Below are 13417 nucleotides of genomic sequence, written 5' to 3'. Positions count from 1 at the left end.
TAAGAATCAGGTGAAAAATGGTTGAAATAATAACTTCAGCAAACTTGCGGGACATAGAATAAGTACATATAAATCATAAACATTTCTATAGAATATCAATATAACCTAGCAGGAAGAAATAGAATTATAAATTCCATTTAAATAACTATAGAATGTATGAAATATGTATCTACATACAAAAACATACAGAAAACTATAGGAATATGATAATTACAAAATATTCTTTTCAGAAATAGACCTAAATAATCGGAGAAATATTGTTTATTGATAGACCAAGTCGATATAATAAAAATGATAATACTACCTAAATTTATTTATTTACTATCACACAAACTACCAGAAGAATACATAATAGAAGTAGGAAATATAATAATAAAATTCATTAGAAAGAAATTAAGACTCTCAAGAGAAATTCTTTTTAAGTGAGAAGGAAAGGGACCAATTACACTAGATCTTGAAATATATTACAATGCAGTCATCATCAAAATAATTTGGTTCAGGTTAAGAAATAGAACTGTTGATGAGGGGGATAGATTAGGCATATGATATAAAAAAATAAAGTAATACATTAGTTTAATGCTTGATAAACTTCAAAACTCACAGCTAACAGGATAGGACTCACTATTCAATAAAAAAAAACTGCTCAGTAAACTGGAAATCAATTCAGTAGAAGATTACACCATTATAGCAAGTTCAAATGAAAATAGATGCATGGTTTAGACATAAAAGATGATACCTTAACATATTATAGGAACAAAGAAGAAAGTAGTATTTGGGTCTATAAACAGAGGATTATTTCATGACCAAATAAGGGGAGACAAAATGATTGATTCTGGTTGCGCTTTTTTTCACTTGCCAAACAAAACCAATGCAATTAAAATTTGAAGGGAAATTATTATATATGGCAGCAAATTCCTCTGATAAGCATTGAATTTCAAAAATATATAAGAAATGATTCAAATTTATGACAATACTAAACAGTTGAAAAATGGACGATGGGTATGTACAGGCAGTTTTCTAAGGAAGCTATCAAAAGTCATATTTAAAATACTCCAAGTCGCTACTAGCTAGACAAATGCAAATTAAACAACCTTGGGGGTTTTACTAACACTCATTACACTAGTAAAGTTGGAAAAAAAAGAAAAAATGACAAATGTTGGAAGAGTTGCAAGAAAACAGGCACATTAATATTCTATTGGTGAAACTGTGAATTGGTTTAACCATTCTGAAAAACAATTAGGAATTATATACCTAAAGTTACTAAATTTTGCATAATCTTTGATTCAGCACTGACACTACTAGGCTTATACCTCAAAGAGAGCAAAGAAAGAATAAGAAGACCCATATGTACAAAAAACTTTTATGGCTGTTTGTTTTGTGGTGGCAGAGAAGTGAAAAATATGGGTAGTTGAGTAATAGCTGTGCAAATTATGGTATGTGAATGTAATGACATGTTATTATGCTACAAGAAATTATAAAAGGGATTTTCAGAAAAGTGAGTGAAATGAAGAGAACAAATTGATCAATAATAACAACTTTTTAATGACAAATAACTTTGTAAGATTAAGAATGTTGACCAAAAACCCTTTCAGAGGGTTGATGATGAAGCATGTTACCGATTTCCTGAAAGAGAAGGATGGACTCAGAGAACAGAATGAGATATTTGGGGAGATTTTTCGGTAATCGCCAATGTAGGAATTGCTTTTGTTTAACTAATTGTATTTGTTGCAAGGGTTTAGATTTTTCCCGTCAACATGGGGAGAAGGTCACAGGGGAAAAATAGATTTTTGTTAATTGAAAATAAACAGTTGCACATATTTAATATTATGCAACATTCATATGTGTATATGTAGTGTGTGCATCACGTATGTATATGCATTTATTTATATATTATGTATGTACATCATATAATATGTATAATATATCAAGTACATATATAATCATATTATATAATATGTAAAAAAGCTATAAATTGCTATTTTTAAAATGCTCCAAATCATTACTAGCTAAAGCAATGCAAATTGAAGGACAGTGGAGGGTCTACCTAACACTGATCACACTGGCAAAGTTGACAAAAAAGGAAAATGACAAATGTTGGATGGGTTGCAGGAAAACGGGTACATTAATGTGCTATTGGTGGCCCAATTAGGTAACATTTTGTATATATGTATATACATATACATATATAATAGACAGATATACAACATGTATGCATGTGTACAATACAACATGTAACACATTATATGAAATGTACTTATATGTACACATACATGTCATGCCAGCTTAGCCCATTGCAGCTCAGAACTCCTGAGCTCGAAAGATTTACCAGCTGCAGCCTCCAGAGTAGCTGGAATTATATTACATCATCCCTTGGAATATCGTATACCTTTATATTGTGCTCCAAGATTTGCAATGTGCTTTGAATATATTATCTCATTTGATCCTCAAAACAACTCAATGAAACAAATGCTATTATTATCCCCTTTTAATAAGGAAATTGTGTATAACAGAGATTAAGTGATTTGCTTGGGGTTGACTAGCTGGTAAATATCTGAGGCAAGGATTCAAACTCAGATTTTCTTGACTCCAAGTCTAGCATTCTAGTCACTTCCCCACTTTGTGCCTCTTATCCTAGCGTTCCGTGTAGTGGTCTTATCCTTCACTAAGCTATAAACTCCTTGAGGGTAAGAGCTTCAATAAAATTTACATCTCCCCAACCTGGAGGATAAACTTCTATCTTTAACTGATCTGATAGAGGTACAGGGGTTTCTGGTTCACCTCGGATGAGGTGGGGCTGATTGACTGATTGACTCAACAGAGGTAGCTAGGAATTGCTCACATCTAAACTATATCTTTAGTTGATTGATTTATTCTGTAACTCAGTTAAAGAAGTGTTCTCACCTGACATAGGTATGGGGACCCAGAGCATTTGCTAGTTATATCAGTTGAGATTGAAAAGTATTCTTATGAAAGTACAAGGTGAATCAATAAATATCCAAATTATTATTGCATAAGGAGGTGAATAGGGCATCAAGGAGAAGCCTAGTCAGAGGTGAGTTGATAAAAAGCCTTCTAAAGAAGACACCATAGGAGCAGCAAGAAAGGCTGCGAAGTGAATGAAGGGAAGGAATTGCTAAAGCCAGTCCCCTATGTTGTCATAAATTATGGAAAAATAAGAACTAGAATAAAAAAAACCAAAATGAACATTTTATACATACAATATTTTAATTTTGTCATAAAAGACCTGGTCAGTGATATGGCGCTTTTGATGGAATAAAGATGAATGCTAAATTGCAGAGTTAGAGAAGAGAATTATATAGAAATTAATGCAAATAATTGTGTGTATATCATGATTATTTAATTTCAATCTGTTTGAGAATATGCATCAACAATCAGGGAATTAGTAGATCAGGCCTTTGTGGATGTGGATGTTGATAACAGCAACATATTTATGTAGCACTTTAAGGTTTGCATTAATGAGTGTCATTGGGTGTTAATGAGGATAACTAATTGGTCTTCCTATATCTAGACTCCACCCTCTCCAATATATCCTCTAATCAAATGCCAAAATGAAAGTTGGACCATGTCACTTCCCTGCTCCAAAAATTTCAGTGCTTCCCAGTTGCTTCTTAGGCAAAATTCGTGTTTGGGGCATTTAAAGTGCTTTCCATTCTTACTCCAGTCTATCTTTACCTTTACATTGTACGTTACTCTTACTCTTGCATTCTAAACCAAAAATAACCTGATGTTTCCTGTATACAACATTCCATCTTCCATCTGTCCTTTTGTCCACTGTGTCTTGTTTAGAATTCTCTCTCTTCACCTCTGTCTTTTGGACCCCCTACATCTTTCAAAGCCTAATGCATGTGTCATCTTCTTCAGAAGACATTTTTTGATTCCTCCAGTTATTGGAGGAATTGGAGGAATACACTATGACACTATCACTTAATTTAGTAAATCTGGTTTTTACTTATCTGTAAAATATTGTATTCCCTCAGTAGAATGGTAGGTTACCATCCTCCTAGATGGTAGGAACTACCTTTTTTATTTGCATCTCCATTTGCTAGCAAAATCCCTGGCAAATAATAACTGATAATTTATTGATTGATTTAAAGCTGCTACCAAATGAAATGAACAAACTTTTAGATTGAGGACAATTTTGATAATAGAAACAAGCACAGTCTGCAATGAACACCCATACTAAATACATGTTGTTGTTATTGTTGTTGTTGTTAATGGTGATCTTTCATTTTTGAAGAGGACCAATGACATCCTGGGATGAAGACTTTGCTGGTGCATGAATTGGATTTAAGTGAGGTAGTGTTGCTCAAAGTCATCAGTCTCACTCTCTCTTCCAGGGTCATCAAAGTCTATCCATTGCACATCTGATAGCTGCCTCTGATAGATTTAGATATGGAAGGGATCATAGATGCCATATAGTCCAATATCCTGCTTTTACAAATGAGGAAACTGAGTCTCAGGGATGCGACTTGCCCAAAGGTACATGCATAGCAATTGGTAGAGCCAGAATATAATCCACAATGCTAGAAAAAGAAGAAAATAGTAGAAAAATAGAAGGAAACATGAGATTTGAGGGGGTAGAAAGAAATTATGGGTTGAGTAGAATGGTCTCACGATGAACAAGGATAAGGTGGGCATATTGAAAGAGTGTAAAGATATAGACATGCTAGGCAGGATGTTTTTATTGGAAACTAGTAAAGTAAGATTCAGAAAAGATCACAAGCCTGGAGGAAGGTGACTCTAGTTGTAGTTTCTGTCCTCTCACTAACTAGCTATATAATCATTCTGTGTCTCCTCCCCTGAAAATGAAGAGGCTTCTCACCTATAAAGGAAAATATATGACTTGTAAGGTCCCTTCCAACTCAGAATCTATGGTTTCCTCTTGAACAAGAGTGCAAGAAGAGATGATTGGGAAGAGAGAAAGTACCAAAGAGCAATCAGAATTTCCATGAAGAGCAATGTACCTAATAGGTGGACGTACTTAAAGAGCTGAAGATTAGAAACATGAACTCAGAACAGGAAGTACTACTTCTCTTGAAAAAAATAACAAACTCCATTACAGTTCAATAAAGAAAAAGGAATTCAAGAAACCACAGAAATAGGTGAAAGGGAATCTTGTTAATGGAACATGTCAAATGCTATTTGAGTTGATAATCTTTCTAAACTCAATAAATGCCTAATGACAAGCTTCAAGAGGAGGTACCCATAGATAGGAGGTGGACTTAGAGTCAGGAAGACTGGTTCAAGTCCTGTTTCTGATAAATACTGTTTCTGGGATCATGGGTAGGTCACCTGACATTTCAGTCTTCCCAGGTACAGAGAAGTTGCCAGTCTACATCAGAAGAAATTTCCACACTGAGAATTCCTAATGTACATAATTTTTAAAAATATATTATAAATTAATGTATATATACACAAATATATATACATATATATATATGAACTAAGGAAATATAGTATAAGAAAAATTAAATATAGAGAAAGCTTAGGGAAAATTCCCAAGCACTTTAAATAAAAGGTTACAAGGTGACAGCTTGGGGTGGGGGTGGGGGATTGGAGGAGTATGAGTGGAAAACTATGCTGTGCTCTGTGGTTATCTGACTTTTCTCCCTTCACCAGACATTTTCCAGCTGATGCTTGAACAAGCCATGAAATCACCCTGTTATTGTCGGGGACTTTTATTCATGGGACATGAATTTTCAATGCTTCAGTGAGTTTACATTTAGGGCCGGATCTGTCAACCTTTATGGCCATATAACTCCTAAGAATGTTTTATTGAAATTAAAGGGGCAGCCTCTTCTGTTTGTTTTCCCTTTTTTCAGGTTGTTTTCACAATTCCAGAGATGCAATGAGGATTAGAATCTTAATTGTGGGAGCCAGAGGGAAGGAGGGCCCATAAACAGTTTGAAAACACATCTGACTTGTTCGATGACTTTATTTTGCACAAGGAAGACTTGTTTTCAGCAGCAGGATGAAGTATATTAGAATGCTGATAAATTAGCTTTACTGGGTGGTTGCTGTTTTGTTTCATTTCATCAACTTGAATTTTGTCTGGGAGATCCAGTAAAAAGAAAAAAAGAGAAAAAAAAGCTCCAAAGTTATCTCTATGTCAAGGTAAACTGGCTATAGCAAAGATCCATGTCCATTGATTGAGAAATGAATGAATAAACTACCCTATATGAGTGTAATAGAATATTATTACACAGTAATAAATGATGCAGAGACAGCAGTGATATAGTAGATGAGATCTGGTGTCTGAATCAGGAATTTGGGGTTCAGGTCCTTTACTAACTGACCCAAGTCACTTAACTCCTCAGTGCCTCAGGCAACTTGCTAAGACTTTATTTTGCAGAGCTAGAATAGATCTCCATCCATGAAGGGAGTTTCCTTACTGGAATTTCCCAATATAATGAAATCACAGATCAGGAAGATTTAAAAGAAATGTGGGAGGATTTTTATCAACTGATACATAGTGAAGTAAGCAGAGCCAGAAGGGCAATAAACAACATGATTACAATATTGTGAACCAAAAGGACACTGTGTATCTGAATATTATCATAAACCCTGGGTATCATATTATCACAGATTTTTAGTGTTAGAAAAAGGCTGAGCAGCTAGCTACTTCAAGCCGTTAACTAAAAGGAATATTTGATAATGTATAAAACACGTTGTGAAGAAAAAAAGGAAAAAAGAAATTTACATCATAACTTTATTATATATTTAAAAGGAATAGCAAGTCATGCATAATATATTTGTAGTTTCATGTGGAATCATATTTTTATTATACTATGTTATAGAAATGCTTATTTTATTCCATAAATTAAAAATAAAATAAATACATGAGGGAAAAATGTCATTTGGCTTCTGCTTAAGAACCTCCTGCCCCCCCCCACACACATACACAGACTCACACAATGAGGAAGCACCCATTACCTCCTAAAGGATACCATCAATCCTAAATTTACTCCCCTTGTCTGGTGTTCTCTTTGAAGCAAAATATACAAGTCTAATCTCTTTTCCACAGGCAAGTTATTTGGATACTTTAAAGCAGCTAGCCTGCCTTCTCCCCTTTCTGAGTCTTTTCATCTCCAAACCCACCCAAGTCATTGAACCAATCCTCACTTAACATGGACTCAAAAGTATTGACCATCCTGTTTGCAAACATCTGAAGATTCTCCATCTCCTCGATATCTTTCCTAAACTACATAAAATACTTCAGTGTGACCTAAGCAGGACAGAGTATAGAAGGACCATAACTTCCTTTATTCTGGAGGTTCATTGCTTTGAGGAAGGGAGGATTATGCAGAAATGATTATCATATAAAAAACTAGAAGAATCAATGATTTTAAAAATTAATCCTTACTCTTAAGGATGAGACAGATAGGTGATGCATAGAGCTCTGGAAGCCTACAGTCAGGAAGACTTGAAATCCAGCCTTAGAATTTTACTAGCTATGTGACCCTAAGCAAGTCACCTAAATTTCTGTCTGTCTCACTTTCCTCAACTGTAAAATGGGGATAATAATCATACTTACTTCCCTGGGTTGTTATGAAAATCAAATGAAATAATATTTGTAATGCATATAGTACAGTGTCTGGCACATAGTAGGTACTTAATAAATGCTTGTTTCCTTCCTTCATGAATATCCCAAAAATCCAAGTCCTGAGGAAACCATAGTGTCAGTATGTTCAGCATGCAATACTGTTGAACATATAGCAAGGGGGCAAGACAGAAAAATAATTTGAAGAACAATTGCCTCTTCCTTGCTAGATTATCAAATGTCGTGTTTGGAACCAGACCACTTTTCTTGAAAAGGACACAGTAGAATATAAACTGTGTTTGACCCTGCTTATTATCTGGAAGTTAAATATCTTTTTTCAGAATTCGTTTATTTCCACTAATCAGCTGCTACATATTTTTCTCCAGCTCCTGCCATCTGCTTTTAATTACCCAAACCAATCAACAATCAGCATGGGGAAGATAAGTGGTTAATCATCACAGCCCCTCAGTTTACTGGTGGAGTTGGAACCAAGCAAAACAAGCAGAGTTCCTTTAGTCTGAATAGAATAAAATTTGTCGGAGTCCAGAGGACTGCAAGCTACCTCTGAACGGTGAATTTCCTTGAAAGAAATACATTCGAGATAAACAGTGTCCTCAAAAAACAAGATACACTCAAATTAAGATGATTAACAAGTGACATAATTTGGATTTGAAGATGACCAAAACAGAATGTGTGTGTGCATATATATATGTACGTTTACACACACACATATATATCTGTATGTATGTATATATATATATATGTGTGTGTTTACACACACACACACACACCACACACACACACCATCACCACCACCACCAAGAGTTTTCATGAAAGAAATTAAGAGTTGATGGGGAGTTAAGAGGGGGAACAACTAGGATAAATTAGTAACCAAAAGTAGGAACACATTCAAAATAATTTCAACAGCCAATAACAATTTATTTTGCCATTTATTATATTTTAATTAAGAAGTATAATTTCAGTTCCAGTCTATGAGAATTGATGCCTGTTTTCTCTGAATAAGAAAAATCAAGAATACAACTAGCTTGTCAGCCAAAAAACTCAGGATCAAGATTTAGAGCTGGGAAGAGACCTTCTATTCAAACTCCTTAATTTTGTAGTTGAGGAAACTGACACCCAGAGATGTATCTTACCCAAGGTTTCATGAGTAGTAAATAAAGAATTGGTTTTTGAACCCATGCACTCTGGTTCAAAATACAGAGTTATGCCATATACAATGGCCATCGGTCACAAGAATTGGGGAAATTCATGAAAGACATACAGTAATAATACTAAAAGAAAACTTCATTTTAGTTTTCTGATGAAATGAAATTTTATAAAAATTTTATAAAAATGTTTCAGAGTTAAGGGATTGATTTTTCATTGAAATATGTCATTTATCCTGTAAAGAAATAAGCCTTACAATTTGCGTGTTATTTTGAATATCTATGAAAGAAGAAAATGAAATGTTAATATCTTGACATTTTTCTAGTCAAACCAAGGGTTCAATTTTAATTTGACATGTGCGTAAAGATATTTGGGCATTTTAAATACCAAATGCAAAGCTTTCTAAGTAAATGGACAATTAAGAATGTTATAAACAATGGCAAGTAAAAGCTATGCATTAATAATTACTGTTAAAATGTTCACATTTTACAAAAGAATCATTTAACTTCCCTGTTTTTCTTCATCCGGAACTCTGATTTTACTTTGGTGAGGGATTCCCAATGTAGAAGCTCCTTTTGCCATTGCAAATCTGTAAGTCATCTCTAACTTAAGTGTCTTAGAGAGTTATCTGGATTATCAAAAGTTATTATGACTTGTCCATGATCAAACAGCTAGTAGGTGTCAGAGGGCATAATTTGAACCTAGGTCTTCCTATCTGCAAGGCAGCCCTCTATCTACTACATCACACTGTCTACTTACTGTCTTGATACAGGTTTAATAAGGTTCAAACTCTTGTCTGTCCAGTGCAAGGGAACACTGAGCAGCTTTATTGAAAGGACATAGTTACAATACAAAGGACAGTCGAAGAAAAACAGGTCAGGCTTTCCCATGGTACAAGATGGAAATGAGGAACCCAAACCAGTAAAAGCTTGTGAGTTTTTAGGGTTTGTGTCTGGGTACAGCAAGACCAGGCGTTGGTGGAAGGAAATGCATAGCATGGACCTGGAGACTGGTGCTAATTCTTACTAGTAGTGGGGAGAGGGGAAGACTGCTGGGAGTTGTCATCTAGTTGATATTCAACTCCCAGCTGGTGGGAAAAGAGTTTTGGTCATCAGGGCTGGTGTTACTTTGACAGGGTAAGTCATGCGATTTGAGCTTCCCTGGGGCTTCTTTGTTTAGTAGGGTAGAGAGGTTACTGAGGTCATCCCACTTACATTTTAAAAAACAGGGAATATGTTTTTTGTTTGTTTTTATTTGGTTTATCAATTTCACCATGGAGTCATAAATAACAATACCTGGCAAGACGAAAATAATGCCAACCAACAAAAGAAGAGATCCTTGGGACATCACTGGTAAAGAATGGATGATATTAGTACATGCAAACAGGTTCAAATGAAGAGACCACAAGCAGAATAGAAACGGTGAAAGCAAGCTGGGAAATAACAGTGATAGAAAGACCAAGCTGCAAAGCAGCACTCAGAAATGACATAGTTCTTTCTAAGAGAAGCTAGCCTGCTGTTCACATGTGAAATAACTCTACAACCAGCAACAAGTTCCTACAGAGCCTTCCCCTGAGCGAGATATGGCAAGGATAACTAGCAATAGAACCTCAGACTTAGAAGTGAACTAAAAGGCGACTTAGTCCAACGCTTTGCCTGATAAGTGTGTCCCCTTTACAACGTGTCCAGCTAATGCTCATCGAGCCTTTATTGGACTAAAGGAAGATCTTTATCTTCATGAGGAAGCCACTTCCATTTAGGGGAAGGGGAAACATTTCTAATTTAGGATTTCCTTATGTTAAACCATGGTGTTTTGTGCTTCTTAACTTCTTTTGCATTGGACCCAATTTTTCCTCTTGTGGATAAGCAAAATAAGTTATTCCTTCTTCCACATGGCTGTCTTTCAATATTTGAAAATAGTAGCCATGTCTTCCCTAAGTCTTTCTCCAAATTAAACATCTTTAATTTCTTTAAAGATTCTCTCTCATATGAAATGTTTTCAAGACTCTTCTGGAGATGCTTCATTTTATCAATCTCCTTCCTAAAACATGGCATCCAGAGCTGAATATAATATTCCAGATGTGCTATTATAAATACTGGCTATTTTCATCTGCCAGAAATGAAGAATGCTGGAGCACATCAAGTTTGTTAAAGACCTGTTCTCTGCTTACCTGGGAATCTTTTTGGCAAAGTACAAGAAGACACTTGACTTGCTAAATGCTACCAAGTAAATAAACAGTTCAGAGGGAAGGTAGAGGAGAAAGGGAAAAAAAATGACTAGTAAGACAATAGATTTGGGAAGAAGCACCTAGTACAGAAACAAAAGTACTAATCCATCATAATGACTTTTAAAAATTCAGAATGTAACTAAAGAAGGACACATGAGCATTCCTGAAAAGAGAACAGTTATAGGTAATCAAGTAATACCAATTCTTGGTCCAATGGGGCCTCTCATTAGAAATAAAATGAGGAATTATTTCATTTGGGCCCCCCAAAAGAATTGAGGTGGGTGGTGGAGTTCAGTAGATAGTCTGATGTAGAATGATGGAAGTGGGGCAGGGGACAATTTGATTATGGATATAATTATGGATCTGCACTACCATCCTCAGAGAATCTGATACTCACAAAAGCAAGGTTTGTTCTTGGGAGAGTTCCAGGTGTATGCTACCACTGCAATAGGCCTCTAGGAGTGATAGCTAAATGGTGGATACACTGCCTGATAATAGAGACACAAGGAAGACCAGCAGTGAAGCACAGGTAGGGCATTTACTTTGAGGAGGAAGCAAGGAATAAACAAATCCTCCTCAATGTTGGCATCCTGGGGCAAACCCATGTTGTGCTGTGTTAATAATGGCTTTCCCTTATATACAACCATCAAAGTTCATCAAAAATGAACCACATGGAAAGGTGCCAAGAGCAAAAAAAATGAATTAAAAGAAAATCCTAAAACCTGAGACTTTGAGCTCCATCCATTGCTTCCTGTCAAATCAGGTCACATACTGGGTTTCTCATCAGGTTTTTTCTTACTAGGAGGACAACAAGCAAATTGGAGGCATCATCATAGCTTCTGTGTTCTAAGCTCCATAACAGACTTTAGGGAAGTGAATTCCCTTTTCCTGAGACAAGTTAGTTTGAATTAAAGGGGTCCTTCTCTGTTAACAACAGCAACAGCAATGCAACTTCAACCTAGTCACCTAATTCAGTGGGGACCACTTGTTTCAGGATTAGTTGGTGTGAGTGACGTTGTCCCTTTTCTATAGGACAAGTCAGTTTTGGATTCAATTTTGTCAACCATAAGTCCCTCCTCAATTTAGTGACATGACTCAAAGCAAGAGAATCATGGAGTTGGAAGAGACCTCATAGACTATCTGTTTCAAAGCAACTTGGTGCCTGTTGAAATTATGGCGCAGACAAGGAGAGCTTAAGCAGACAGACTTCTGACAATTGTGACCAAGGCACATTACAGGTCTTCCTTTTTCTGAATGGAGCCTAAAGTCACATTAGCTTTATGGACTGCTAATTTAATGTTGACATCTTGTGAATTTGCTGCCAACTAAAAATCTTAAAAGAAGATGTTGTTTGTTTTTGTTTTTACTCATGTTCTCACATGGAGGGCAAAAGTATACAAGCAATAAATAGAACGTTGGAACACAAAAGACAGGGAAACTTCATGAAATATCTAGCAACAGTAAGGTTTATTGCATGTGTCCACATCATCACAATCGCTAATCTACTACAGATGGACTCCAATTCTATGTGCAATGATTTCCATTTATAACATCAAATGTAAGGAATGAATGCTTTCCTCCCACTCTTGGTGTGATGTTTCCTTTGACAAAAAAGGCTGTTTTATTCCCAGAGGAGAGGATCATGGGGTGAGTTCACTGCCTGGCTTAGAGCAGGAAAAATAAGATAAAAAATCGACAATGAGTTTTTATTCTTGGTAATTAGGAATAAGGGGGGATGCTGTATAGGAAGATTCATCCATGATTTTTCATCTAGTCATGGAATTTTTCTATCATATTTTGAGGGGTCCAAATCAACCCTCACTTGTAAGCCAGATACCTATGGGTTTGACACCGATGTGTCATATTTTTAGGATGTTTCATAGTACTCATAGAAAGTATAATGAGAGAGCAACTGCAGCCTTCAAAGTGGATTTTCACTTATGGACAATATGACTTAATCTCGTGACCATGATCATGGCATTACCAATCTCTATGTGTCCCAGGCTTCTCATTAACATCAAAACATGGAATAATAAAGTTTTGATGGCAAAAATATAGAAAATAACCTCCAAATGTAAAGGAGGATAACACTGAAATACATCAGAATTCAGAATAATACTATAAGTAATCAGGACCCCAGAGAACTGGTATCTGCTACCTCACAGGAAAAATGAATGTCTATGGGTTTATAATGAAGTGTATGGTGTCAGACAGGCTCAATGTGTTGATTTATTTTTGTTTAATTGTAATGCTTTGTCAATTTGTTACAAGGGAAGGTTTTATTGTGGAGAAGTGACAGTGATGTTTATAAAAGCATAAAGCATTGATAAAACTTTTTTTAAGGAAATAGAAGTTTCCTAATGGTGGTACCACTTTTAAATGTAACTGTAAATTAAAATGATTAATAGCAAACTGAAACTTGTTTGCCTTTCAATTAAAAAAATTCAGAAAACTCAGTTCAC

The sequence above is a fragment of the Trichosurus vulpecula genome, chromosome 1 (genome assembly GCF_011100635.1).
Source record: "Trichosurus vulpecula isolate mTriVul1 chromosome 1, mTriVul1.pri, whole genome shotgun sequence".
NCBI classification, from domain to species: Eukaryota; Metazoa; Chordata; class Mammalia; order Diprotodontia; family Phalangeridae; genus Trichosurus; species Trichosurus vulpecula.
This window is presented reverse-complemented; position numbering follows the sequence as displayed.